Consider the following 14,213-nt stretch of genomic DNA (forward strand, 5'->3'; position numbering starts at 1 on the left):
GGCCGGCAACTTAGTGGTTTTGGGTGATAGATTGGTTAGTTAAGGGTTAATGTTAACAGTGTTGAGTATATTTATGTTAATGCTCATTTAAATGTTATTGGAATGTTATTTAAATTTATTTAAAGTACTTATTGGTTGTTTGTTATCTTAAATTATTTACATAAAGTTAATTGTGATGTTGTTAAATGGTTAATTTGTTAATAAACGGCTGCTTGCCAGCCAATTTAAATGCATACAGGTGTGGAGTTTTCATTGGAAAGGGGAAGAGTGGGGCTGGCGAGGAAAAGGTAAGAGTGGGTATTAAGCGTATTGGGGGAAAGCTGAAGGGCAGGATACGGGCTCCCCTAGTCAAGACTTAGTATGTGCATTCTGTTTTGTAAGTAATGTGTTAGCATCATCTGTGGCTGTTACCTAAGGAGGTCTGCATGCAAATTGTTTTCAGTAAACCTTGTATGCTTCTTCTGCCAGAAAACTCTTTCCTCCTCTTTTGCGTACAGTGCAATGTACATCCTAGGTGTCTATATTTAACAAGTAGAACAGCAAAAGAGTCCTACACGCTGTACATCATCTGTATACTTATATTTAAGTTCCACATGTCTACTTTCGTAAAAAGAAATATAACCACAGCTATATTTCAGGATAATTAACTTGCTAAAAATTCCAGTTTAAAAGCCAGTGTATATAATAAAAATGATACAGCAATACTCATTTTTAATTTACATGTGTTAATATAGAGAACTGAGCTGTAAAGTAGTCACTTAGCCATTTCAGTAGATATGATTAGAGGCTTAGAGGTTTCATTCAAAGATTAAAAGTTAACAGAAAACCTAACATATGTTTGATGAGCATGCACATTTACAGGGATGTTAAAATATTTCTACCATATGTTTTCAATAATGTGGAAAGTATAGAACCTTTTAAAGGATTTTTTGCTGTCTATTGGAAATTTACCTTCTGTATTAATATTGGTCACCCACATGTGAAAAATCTTCCAATAGATACACATTATACAGTCAAAGATAACAGGATTTCTGCTCTCAGTTATTGTATATGAAGGACAGTAAATGACAGTGAATCTCCCAAACAGTGAGATTGGCATTTTATTTTCACCTTTACAGCAGACTATGTCAACCAATCTCACACCTGCGCAGTGCGAGGTCAGGTGATGTAGAAGGCTGGAGATGGCAGCACCCCCTGATCGAGGACTTCTCTAAGGGGATCAAGGGATCTGTGCAATTAAAGGTAAGAAAACAAGTCTGAAAAAAATCCACATCATTTCTAATAATCTGCAATATATAACCATAGTTCTTTTTTTGTGTATAATATTGCGTTGGACTTTTGATTTGGATTTTTCAAGGTCTGCTTGTTAAGAAGAACTGCCCACACATGCAAACTGTACCATCTACTCATTGTAGACATAATTTTTTAGAAATCTAAAGGTGTGTTGGGTCACATAAGATATCATGCACTGGTAAAATTTGGATGAGGTTTTATTCTTTTATGGAAATACAGATCAGCAGTGACAACTCTTTTTTGTCAAGATGTGCAATAGAATAAATAAAGTCCTAGTAAAAGTACACTAAACTCACCTTATGTAGATGGAGCAAACATACCAGTAGGAGACTGAGGAACAACCTTATACACACATACCTAATGAACTTTGAAGGTATGAATATCCAGAATTGTTTAGTACCTGCATGCATTAGCAGTATGAGGCAATGCATCTAATAAAGGTGTGTGGCACTGTAAATATTATTGAGACATGAGGGACTCTATCGTATAAATGGGAAGGTATGTATTAGAGTATCATTAGGCACTGAGTGTAAAATAGAGACATCAGGCAATTTGTTGTGCTTGTATATAAACTATATAACAGGGAGTTATGAGATTCTGTGTGTGGCATGATGTACTGCACATAGAAGAGAAAGACACATTGGGCTCTTGGTATAAAACAGAGATCAGCAAAATTTTATGGCCACTAGGCCATTTATGGGGTGGGCGGGAGCACACTAGGCCGGACCTTGCCCTAATGGATCCACCCACCACCAGGGAACTCCTCCTAAAGTGAAATCGCTCTCCTCTGTATGCATTGCGGAGGAGAGGGATTTACCTTCAGGGAGCTTTCCCTATTTACCGCGGGGGCGTAGGTATCAACGCCGGCCACGGTAAATAGGGGAGCAACTGCAAGATGGTGGCACGGGAGCTCCGGGGGCTCCAGCTCCGATAGTTCCTAACGCCCCCTGGCTGCTCCGGGTTGCCGGCCGGCATTAGGCCAGATCGGCCAGGGGTCGTTAGGCCGGGACAAACTACTGGCTAGGCCGTATCTGGCCTAAAGGCCGGAGTTTGCCAACCCCTGGTATAGAAGAAATATTTGTGTCACTGAGTAAAGCAAAAAAACTATGGTTATACAAATATTTGAGAAGTTTTAGACTCTGAGACTGATTTATTAAAGCTCTCCTAATTAACTAATAACTAATAATAAATTATTTAAAAGAAATCTATTTTAAATTTGCTGGACAACCCAGGTTCACCTATGATTATCTTCTCCAGGTGTGGAGATCCTTAATGAATCAAGCCCACTATGCTTAATAGAGAGATATAAGGCATTGGGCCTGATTTATTAAAACTCGTCAACACTGGTTAAGATAGACTATCATGGATGGACTTGTGTGATCCAGCAAACCTGGAATTAATTTGGTCCAGGATTAAAAATATGTGCCAACTAATAGCAAAATAATTTTTTAAGAAATATATTCTAGGCTTGCGGTACCACCCAAATTCTTCCGTATTAGTATAGTCTTGGATTTTCATAATAAATCAAGCCAATCGTCTATTACATTGGGAAGTGAAGCACTGTGTAGGAAAAGTGTGAGATACTAAGTGTATTAGAGGGGTCAGAGGTGCTATGTATGAAAGAGAAACATGACAACAGAGGGGCCTTGGACACTGTACGTAAAAGAAAGGTATGAAATACATGAGACACAGCATGTGAGATCCTGAGAGTTCCAAGACATGAAACACAGAGACATTAGGTAATTCCTGCAAAAGGGAGGTGTAGGGCAATGTGTGCTTCACAGAGATAACATGCACTATATTAGGTTGAGAGAACTGAGGTGCTGTGTGTAATACAGAGGCAGAAGTCACTGCATGCAATAGTGAAGTATGAGACACTTCGTGTGACACAAAGGTCTAAGGTCCTTCATACACCACAGACTGTATGTCACACAGAGACAAGAATCCCTGCATAAAAAGCAGATTTGTGAGGCATCGGGTGCTGACTACTTATGTGCCTAAAAGTTGTAAGGCACCACTAGCAATAGAGTGACATTAGACATTGTTACGGAGAAGCATTGCATACAACAGAGAGGTAAAAAAAAAGTTTTTTAAACTAAGGCTGACCATGATTTGACCTACACATAGCTCATTCAGTTTAGTTCTGACAGAGCAAAACAATTACATTTTGTGCCCAAAATGTGTTTTATAAAGCAGGTCTCCTTTATTGCCCTAGTTCACCATTGACCAGCTGAGGAGGAACTGGGAACCCAAACAAACATCTTTGTTGCTGGCATCCTAGCAGCCATCCAATGTGACACCTTTATCACAATATATGTCCTACTAGGATGGTATAAATTACACAGGTGTGCTCCAGCTGCTATTTGAATGTTGTGTCTTGGTACTTGTAGTCAGGTCAGTGCTGCTGAAAGACACGGGGATGTTATGGCACCAATACTGTGTTTTTATTCTAATATTATGGGGACTAGACATTGTGTTGGGACTGGGTGGTGGAAGAATCTGTATTCAGATTGTAGTTTGTAGTTTACTGCAGGCAGGTTTTGGACTTTTTGTGACTATTGCAAACTTTAAAAAAGTAGCTACTGTGGAATTGGGTCACAGGTTTTAATACAGCAATTTCTGTCACCACTAAGACCTATATTTGTGGTCATATCTGCAGTAACAATTTAAAGCAGTTCTTCATTTCTGTCACCATAGTGAACATACAGCCCCAAAAAAGTACATGCTCTTACTTGCATTAACAAATGCTCTTACTTGCATTATTAAATGCTGCTTTGCATTATTAAGTGCTGGTTTCCAAATTGAAAGTTTTGTTAGTGAATCAGTTAATGCCTTCTAACAAGCAATTACTGTAACTGTTGTGAATTCTTACCCTCCCCTAAAAAAAAAAAAAAAAAAAAAAAAAAAAGATACATATGTGCTCATAACTTTTCAGTAATACAGTTTGAATAGTTTTACATGGGAATTATTATTGCTCGTTCCGACATATTTTAAATATCAATTTTTGTCACTGTTGTGAATTGTCCCACAACATATGTAGGTATGTGTATGCACTTTTTGTTGTTGTTGTTGTTAAAACACAGCTTGTACATTTATAACCAGGGACTTATATTGCTATATTGCTAAACTACTGCTGAACTTACAACCTCAAAAATCTTTTAGAAAGATTTAGAACTTTTTAGATTTAGCATGCATCTAAAAGTTTTTGGATGTATGCTAATATTTGCAGACATATAACTAGAACATTTCTAAATAGGCATTTTTATTGATTGACATCAATGCCACCATGTTTTGTCACCAATGTGAATTGCCACCCCAAAAATGTGTGTGCATGCTTATATTTGTATTTATACTGTTTATACAGTTCCAATAGATGACAGTTTTTTTATTGTGTTGCCTGTTGTTGCAACCACAGTGTGACTATCATGAAATAATAAAAAAAAATTTAATATTTATTTTTTATAATTTATGACATATTCAACAAATAATAGCAAAACAGGTAGAATGCAAGGAAGGGGCAGTGACACTATATGTAGGGGTTGTAGGGGATGGGTGGATTTGGCTCCCTAATCATGCCTGCCATAACGTATATGTGGTTCTGTCAGTCCACAGCACATTGAGGATGTCATTAGGTTGATGTTCCAGCACAAGTCATCTCAAACCACTTCATCCTTTAGTTTCCTATAGGCACAGATGCAACAATTTCCAATAAACCATTACTTTTTATTTCCTCCCATACCTGGGGAAGTGGGGAGTTTACACCAATTAGCATATACAGTATATACTAAATTAGGAGCATGCACTGTCCCTGATGGTGCTGCTTCTTCCATTATTCACGTTACTAAAATAATGATGCTTGCCCCCCCCCCCCAAAAAAAAAAAAAATAGGGTATACAAGATGACATACTTTAAAGCACAATATGGATTGCAAGCATAAAGTGTTTCTTTGTCTTATTTATGACCCTTAATGTTTCAATAACACTGTGAGCAGAGGTTTAACACTTTCTTTCTATCAGTATTCTCTTATGCTAAAATTTACTCTTTACTGAACTTTCATCCAGAGAAATATTTAATACCATTTGGTTACTCGTATTATGTTCAAACAGAAGAAACAGTCACTGTCTTCAGGTCAGGCGAATTCAAGCTTGACTGCTGTGTGTGTTGACCTTTTAGAAATGATTAATACATAATTTCCAAACAAACAAAACAGAAAACCGAATGTACAGAACATTAACTAAAGTTTATCTGTCTCTAAATGATAGTACTTATCCAACAGAAAAGGCTTTACTGGAAGTGACCACCCCTGGCATTTTACCAAGCCAAAAACCCTATTCACTTCCACCATGACTACTTATAGTACCACTTACAGTAATAAAGAAAAAGAAAGTAAACCCAGTTCCAGTTCTAAGGTTTTGCGTTTTAGAAGACAATAAAAATTTTAGATGAAAAATTAAGTAAACCATTACCAGTGCCATAGGAAATAGAGTGAAAGTGGAAGCCTGATGCAATGAAGTCCAGCCTGGTCTCGTCTATCCAAAGGACATTATTCCAGAGTTCTTGTGGCTTGTTTGGATGCAAGTTTGCTAACCTAAGCCATGCTACCATGTTCTATTTAGAGAGAAGAGGCTTTATCCTGGCAACCGTTCAAAACAAGCCATATTTGTTCAGTCTTCCTCTAATTGACTATTGTAAACATATTGCTGTAGCATTCTTCAAGCTGGGTAAGGGTTGTAGGTAATGGTGAAAAAATATGAAAAGAGAGTTGTTTGGCCTGTTTAAAGTTTTTACTTTCTTTAGATGTATGCAAAGTTTTGTGGTCAGTGAACACCATATTAGGGTCTAACCCCCCCCCACCAAATCACTGCCATCATTCCTCAAAAGCTAAACTGAATCTCTTGGAGTTTTTGTAGCTTATATTGTAGTTCTTCGCACAAGTGTAACTTGTATTGGGAGAAGACTGCCCTCACAACAAACTTAGAAGCATCTACCTGGATAAAGTAAGGTGCTGGACATTGAATTGGATTAGTATAGGAGCAGAGCAATACCCATCCTCAGGTTTGAAAGGCCTGGACAGTCTGGGGGGCCATTGACCCTTTTTGTCAAACCAATGGAAGCTAAGGCTATTAAGGAAATGTTCTTTATGAATCCCCAATAAAAGTAGCCAAATTCAATGAAACTCTGTAGAGCCTTTAGGTTGGAGGTTAGGTGCAGTCTCAGACAAATGTGGTTTGGCCGTGTCTATAGTAAACCCTTTCTGCAACATTAGGTACCCCAGGATAGAGAATCATTCTACTGTGAAAATGCACTAATGCATTCTCTAATTTGGCATAGGGGAGTTTTTTTTTAGTTTTTGTAACACAAACATACCATGTTACAGTGGTCTTGCAGTAAAGAGAAGAAAATCATGAAGTCTAAATTGACCATGAACTTTCCCAGAAATTCCCTTGAAACAATTTACAAAGTCTTGGAAGATTGCAGGTGCATTCCATAGCATCACTTCTTGGTATTAAAAAAGGTCTTTCATCCCCTTGTCTAATTCTAATCATTTTGGTGGTCCTTTTGAGTGAATTTACCTTGGTGAATATCTTGGCCTCCACAATCTGAACAAAGACATGTTCAGTAAGTAGAAGAGGTTATTTTGACACTGGGTTTGACAGTGATTTTGCCTTGCTCTCTAACAGGAGTTTACAGATTCCAATAGTTTTGCCTACACAGATGTTGTGGAATAAATTAAGGCCAAAAACCTGTCGATAGGTAGCTTCTACCTTTTTTCCTACTTCATGGGCTTTAGATAACACTGCATTGCAAAAAGAATGCAGTTTGTTGAGTTAGATCTTACACTTGTTTTTTACACATTTTTGGGGTGGTGAATCCAGAAATGGCCACAGTTTTTTTGCTATCATATCCAGGTATTACAATACAATTTTCCCTCTATTTTTGTCAAAACACATACAAATTGTACATACAGGTTGACTATTAAAAATCCTGCAACCTCAGGACCTGAGGAGTGCTATACTTACCTCCACACACAGAGCAGCCTTCCTCTCGCAGCACCGCGGACATCTGGCACAGTTCCAGGGAGCAGGCAGCAGGGATGTCTCAACGTGTATTTAGTTTAGCAAGCAAGTGTTTCTGCAGAACAGCGCCAAAACATTAGTGGCCAAACACAGTACTGCAGTCCCTGTATTGAATATGCGATCTGAAATTCATGCTGGGAAACTGAAGTAAACGGATTATCGATGGACGGATTTTCAATTGTCAACCTATACAATTAAAAAATAATGCAATATTAACTTGAATGTACTGTTTATTTAAATTTATTTTGTTCATACAAAGGAGTTTTTGTTACTCTTTGACTTTTTTCACAGTAAAACATTTGAAAATTAATTGAGTAAGCGGTTAAGATAAAAATTTACGCTTATAGCTTTTTCTGGAATGTTCAGTGTTAGGAAAATCCCACCATATGCACTAACAATTGTCAGCCATCATATGAACATCCCATCTACCCAGATACTGTCCTTCCATGACCTTCAAATCTTTGTGGAATCGTTCACCTTGCTCATCACTGACTGAACCAAGGTTTTCTGGGAAGTTGAAAAGATGGTTATGCAGAAAAAGCACCTTGGTGCTCATATTGCAACCAAGCATTTTGTAGCTCTACAAAAGTTTCTGGACAATTTCTGTGTAATTATTTGCTTGTGTGTTTCCAAGAAAGTCTTTGACAATGGCTTTGAATGATAACCAAGTATTCTTTTCGACTTCTGACATTGTCCTGATAAAATGTTCATCTTTGATGAGCTGCCGAATCTGTGGACCATCAACACACGGGCCTTTATTTTTTCAATTTACAGGCTAGGAAATGCCAAAATGAGGTACTTGAAACAGTCTCCTTCAGTTGGCAAAGCTTTAACGAACTGCTTGATCAGACCCAGTTTCATGTGCAGAGGTGGGAATATAATATTCTTTCTATCAACAAGTGGCCCATATAGAATGTTTGAATTACCTGGTTTTAGGGCAGATCTTGTAGACCAAGAGGGAAGCATACCATTTTGGGTCATGACCCAATTGTGTTGGTGATTTTGCAACAACTCAATGACTCTCTTTATGTCTGCATATTTTTCACAAAGAGAAACTGAATGGCCTATTGGGAGTGACCCAAATATATTGTCATTGTGAAGGAGGACACACTTTAAGCTCTGCTTTGAGCTAATGATGCATAGTCGCCATTCAGTTGAGTAATAGATTGGAATTTCCAATTCCTCCATTAAATCAGGTGTGTTATGGCAATACACAAAGCCACTGCAAGTTCTAAAGTACTGCAGAAATGCAATTTCTCTGGTTCGAAAGTACAATACCTTTGTTCCTTTTTCAAGTAAGTTTTTCCCATGCAGTCTTGATACCAGGAGTTCTGAAGCCTTCTTCGATAGTCCCAAATCACGTTCCAAATCACTCAACTCATGCTGATCAAATCCCTTATGAACAGAGTCCTCTTCAAATTCAAATTCTTCATCAATGTTGTCACCATGTTCATCACCATAATCATGTTCTTCAAGAGAGGGTAGTGTAACGAAAACCGGCACTGGGATTTCACCTGAATGAGCCACTGGGTGTATAGCCGATGGTAGACTAGGATACTCTAGGTTACATTTATATTTATTGTTACATTCTGAAGTTTTCACTATACAAAAGTAACAGTCACTAAAATGATCTCCTGGCTTTCGCCAAACCATAGGTATACCAAATGGCAACTTATTTTGTGTTCCCTTTGTCCACATCCGTAAACCCTCGATACACACTGTTTGCACACCTTATGAGGGGCCCAAGACCTATCTTGATCACAATCATTACCATTGAAATATGCCAAATAGGCTTGCTCTAGAAATGTGCTGATGTTGGTCCTTTGACTGGGAATGGTGAAACAGCCACAGATATAACAAAATGAATCAGGGTTGTTTAGGCACTTACAAGGAGAAACAGCAGAGCAAGACATGATCTGAAAGAAAGGAAATACATGTGTAAATAGAAAAATAAGTTTTGCTTATTCACTACGTAGAGCAGTGCACAACCTCTGACTACGCGTAAATGAATAGCCTATACAAATCCATGTTACAGTAATCGCATTAATATAAGTGGTAGAGAAAGAATCTGACGTGATAGAAGAAAACTAACTGCACTTTCAGTATCAGCATACCTATTTTAGTGTAAATAAACTTAAAAATTGAAATCAACAAAAATTTGTTCAAAATTGTTCCCCAGTGTAAGGACTAACCCTAGTATATGTCCAATGGAATTGGTGAGTGAAAAGTGAGGTCCATGAAATTTCCTGTGGCCCCATCAACTAAAAAAGGCAGTGGACTGTATCTAAGGCAGTGGTTAACTAAAAGTTAAAACTAAAGTTTCTGAGAGCCTTCTGAGGAACTGTTTTCACTAGCTGCCTGTCCTTGCCACAGTGCATACAGTCTCTAAAGGCAACTACACCACCTCTCAGCTTCAAACAGAGAGGAACCCAACTGTGTGGACTCCATAGCTGGAGAGGAAGGGTGATAGAGTGGACTAGGACTAGAACATGAAAAAAGAAGCAGATACTTAAGGGGCAGGAGTTCTCTGACATCATTCTCTGAATGAAAATTCTTCATTCTTGATGGAGTTGCAAAGCCCCAGCCTGAACCGATTTCTAAATATTAGATTGTTCCACTGGCACACCCACACCAAGCAATGTAATTCCCTCAAGTACTCTTCTGCCCTCCTACAACCAGGTTGTTGAACTTGACCTCAGCATTAGAAGCGAGGTTTGCATCTGCAAAAATTATCTCCATTGCCAGGGCGGGTAGAAATTTAAGGTCAAAGTCAAATCATAGTGTAGGAACAGATTAAAGGACAGTTCCAAAGTGCATACCCAGCCTTCAGCTGGTTGACGGAAGGTTAGGGATGGAGCCAAAGGACATACAAATGTATTAGGCAGCCAAGCAGGGAATCCAGGGATTAAGAGCATGCAGGATCAAGGAGGTAGACAAATGTCGGTCAGAGAAAAACAAGATCAGTAACAAGCTAGCGGTACCAAAATCTCCAACTTAGTAAGAACAATAATGCTATCATGGAACAGGAAGTGAGATTTATAAACAGCCAATGTTTGGCCTCTGGTCAAATCAGAGGTCAGAGGGAAGGTTTAGTGCCAGAGCTAAAATTGGCATAAAGGCCACAGGGTCAGAAACATGCAAATCTTCCAGCATGCACTAGCCTCTGCCCTGTCTGGTGGGCAGCACAACACCACCAGAGGTTATATGGTGTTTGCACCCATGCAGAACTGCAAAAAGCCAATGGACTTTTTAGAGAATTTATTAAATATATCTCCCCTATCAAATCTTACACTCAAACAGTACAAAGCCTAAAAAAGTATACCTTTTTTCTAGGTCACTTTTTAGAAATTGTCTTTATCTGTTTTATTAGTAAGCAATGGAAAGCAACCAAGAACCAATAAAGATCTCAAACTAAGCTTCATACTATAAAAGGAATACTACTAGCCTTAAAATCTGGGGAAATTGCACAATCCTGCCAAGTTGGACATTTGGCAATAATAATAATTAGAGTGTTGCTGATATGATGGCAAGAATCATAAAACATATTTTGTTTCTTACCAGTGGGAAATCAACTAACTGTATAAAGAATTCACTAAAAATGTTTTTAAATGTAATAATGCATTTTCAGTAATATTACAGACCATATGCACCATCATTTATTTGTTGTTCGTAGCTAACCTAAGGAAATGCCTGTTTAAATCCTAAAATGAACATTACAGATGTGCCTAACAAGGTTATTGTAAATGTCTATGTGTGTGTGTTGTAAAATCTTGAAGGTCATTTAAACATAGTAAAGAATAAGAATTATCAATATACTTATATATTAGATCTGGCTATGGATGGTAGCTGTTGCTTCTAATGATGAGGCAGCACAATAACACATAGTCTGACTATGTCAGAATACCTATTGGCAAATGCAGTAACAAAAGTGGTGAGGGATAGAGGAGGGTAGGTGGTGAGCTGGAACCTGGTAGTCATTTACACAGAGATTTTACAGTACTTTCTGCAGCTGAAAAAACAAGCAGAAGATCTCATTTTTATATGCTTAGAGCTAATTAATGGTGTGTATTTTGTAAGGTAAAAATTCTATTGATTGATTTTTTTTTAAGTGCAACACCCTTTTGGCAGCACCGCCTCCTAATCCAAATGAATGGGAGTGTTCCGGGACACCTACGCCAAGCACCCCGGGAGGCTCTTGGTTGCTGCTTTAGCGCATGGCCGAGCATTTTGGCCATGCGCAGAAAGAGCCATTTCATGTAAATAGAACCATTTGCCAATCTCACGCATGCGCAGTGAGATCTGCAAACTGTTTTTTCATCCTTCGTCATCTCGATCTTGCACCTGGGTGGGGTGATGTAGGATTAAGAACCTGGAAGAAGGGGAGAAGATGGCACCGCCCGGAACACCGGCTCTGAGATGAATGCCGGGATGACGCGGGACCTGATGCAAGACGCCCCTGGATGCAATCGGACTGCCCTGTGGGATTGAGGGTGTGTTTTTTTTTTTTTTTTTCAGTTTAATTCCTTAAGAAGCAGGGGGCAATGGTAAAGTGGGGTTGCAGGATGATGGGAGCTAAAAGATGGTTGGTTGCAGTGAGTCAAGAGTTGGGTGACAAGAATTAATTTTTAGTGAAAGGTGGTTTTTTGACACAGGGGGAGAGCATTGTGGGTGGAAGTAGGTCATAGGAAATACAGTATCAGGGCAATATTGAAATGTCTCAGGGTGAGGGGATCACCCCTGATTTTGCTTTCCCTGTCTTTTCACCTGCCAGAACTTTCCTTTACCTGCACCTTTGCCAGTGCCCTCCCTGGGTTCCCTTAGCACATTTATTCTCAACTGCCAGCACTCTGAATAGTGCTTTCTCTCATCCAGCACCCATGCCCCAGATTACCCCTCACGTTGATTTACCTGTAAAAAATATTGGATTGGATGTTTACTGTCTCCTCCTAAAATTAGGTCTTTATCAAACATAGAAACAAGACACAAAACTATTACTGGTTCACGAAAAAAATACTTTTAGCATCAAAATGTTTTTAAAAAATGATTGATTTTTATGAGGATAAAATAGAAACCATGGAATCAGAACCAGAACTGCTTGAAGCTGCTTCCAAACATCATGGCTTTATAAGGCATAGAAATCAGACACACAACCTACTGCTGGTTCAGGCACACTAATTAGTACATTAGTTTTTAAGATCAAAATTTCCAATAAAAGACACAAACTGGCCATACTCAAAACTTTTCTTTCAAGGTTTTGTACAGAAAACAAATCATTTGTACAGAAAAGAAACACTTATAAAACACATTTGTGGGGCCTTTATTTTAAGGCCAAACCTTTACAGTGTTTTGCCATTTTATTTCACCCACATTTCAGCCTGCTCCCATCACCTTTTCAGCCTGAAACTTCTTATTCTGATATTGTTTAATCCCAAATGCTTCCCGGAATCACCTCTCATATTTACCTCTTGACAATAATGCTACTAAATGCTCCCAACTTTCACTGCACCAACCTTTTATCCAACTCCCCTCTCATACCATACTTTCTGTATAATACTGTTTCTCACTCAGCCATCCCCCACCTATCTTCCTCTTGCCAGCAAGAGTTCACCTCTTACATACTCACGTTTACCTTCACCTCTTGGATATATATTGCTCTTTCATCCAGCTCCTTTTTCCCACTTGCTCTGATACTATTTTCCCTAACCCTACCATTTCATCTCAACAACTCTGCCTTACATTCCCTATGCTAGAATTCTCCAATGTTTCACCCAGCTTAGTCTAAATCCCAATTTTCTTGCTGACCATAATTTAAAAGCCTTAGAGTAAATTTTGACTTTCAAACAAATCTTTAAATCTGCATAAATGCGTGGGGACTGTGAACCTTGATCAGATCTAGCCTAGCCTAGCCTCCATCTCATGATAGCATCAGATTCATCCCTCATCCCCAATGCCTATAAATGAGCAAAATGTAGTTTGGATACTAGAAATACTTGAGACATAGCATGCCTCAGTGGCACTGAGCATTCATTTCTTCCACAGTGGGTGCATGGATAATTTTGCTGCATGTTTTTGTTGAAATTCACTGTGCTATAGCATCCCTTGATGTTATTAGACCGGCATTCTTCTGTTTCATCATATGAGAACAACTGTACGTGATTATCCATACTTCTACTTCCAGCTGTAATCGGGTATGTGAAATGTGTGTGTTATATAGATGAAGAATTAAAACAAATGTTTTTACTATAACTGCAAGCAGCCCCATACAGCTGAAAAGTTTGCAATAACCTGCTAACACAGTCATGGTAAAATTCATTGACCTTCAAGTCAATTTAAAAGTTTTCATAGGAAAGTTCTTGATATGTCAATAAACAAAAGCAGTGTATTTATCTATACCTTTTATCAATCAAACAAATAGTCTACCAGGCCAGTGACTTTACCTAGGCTAAAAAGAAGGTAACTAGTCTGCTTCAGGCTGGCATAGCCATATGCATAGTCTCCTCTCCTATAGTAAGCAGACTGCAATATTTTACCATTGTAGTAAGTTACAGCAAGGTGAGCAGTTTAATTTGCATCAGACATCTGTGAACACAATCAAGACCTCCGCAAACACCAGGATTTATATGTTTGTGACATCTCTGAGTTATCCAGGAAATAAACACTAACACTGGATGATGCCCAAACACTTATGGTTCTATCTGTCTGAATAGGATATCAAAGGAAGCTGTTTTCATGGGGAAGTACTGTAATCTTCAAGAGAGATAACACATAATCTGCAAGTGTTTCACTTAAACATAATCTACCCTGCATGCATCTAACATGGAAAATCATATGCTAAGACAACTT

This window comes from Pyxicephalus adspersus, chromosome 3 (genome assembly GCF_032062135.1).
Source record: "Pyxicephalus adspersus chromosome 3, UCB_Pads_2.0, whole genome shotgun sequence".
Classification (NCBI taxonomy): domain Eukaryota; kingdom Metazoa; phylum Chordata; class Amphibia; order Anura; family Pyxicephalidae; genus Pyxicephalus; species Pyxicephalus adspersus.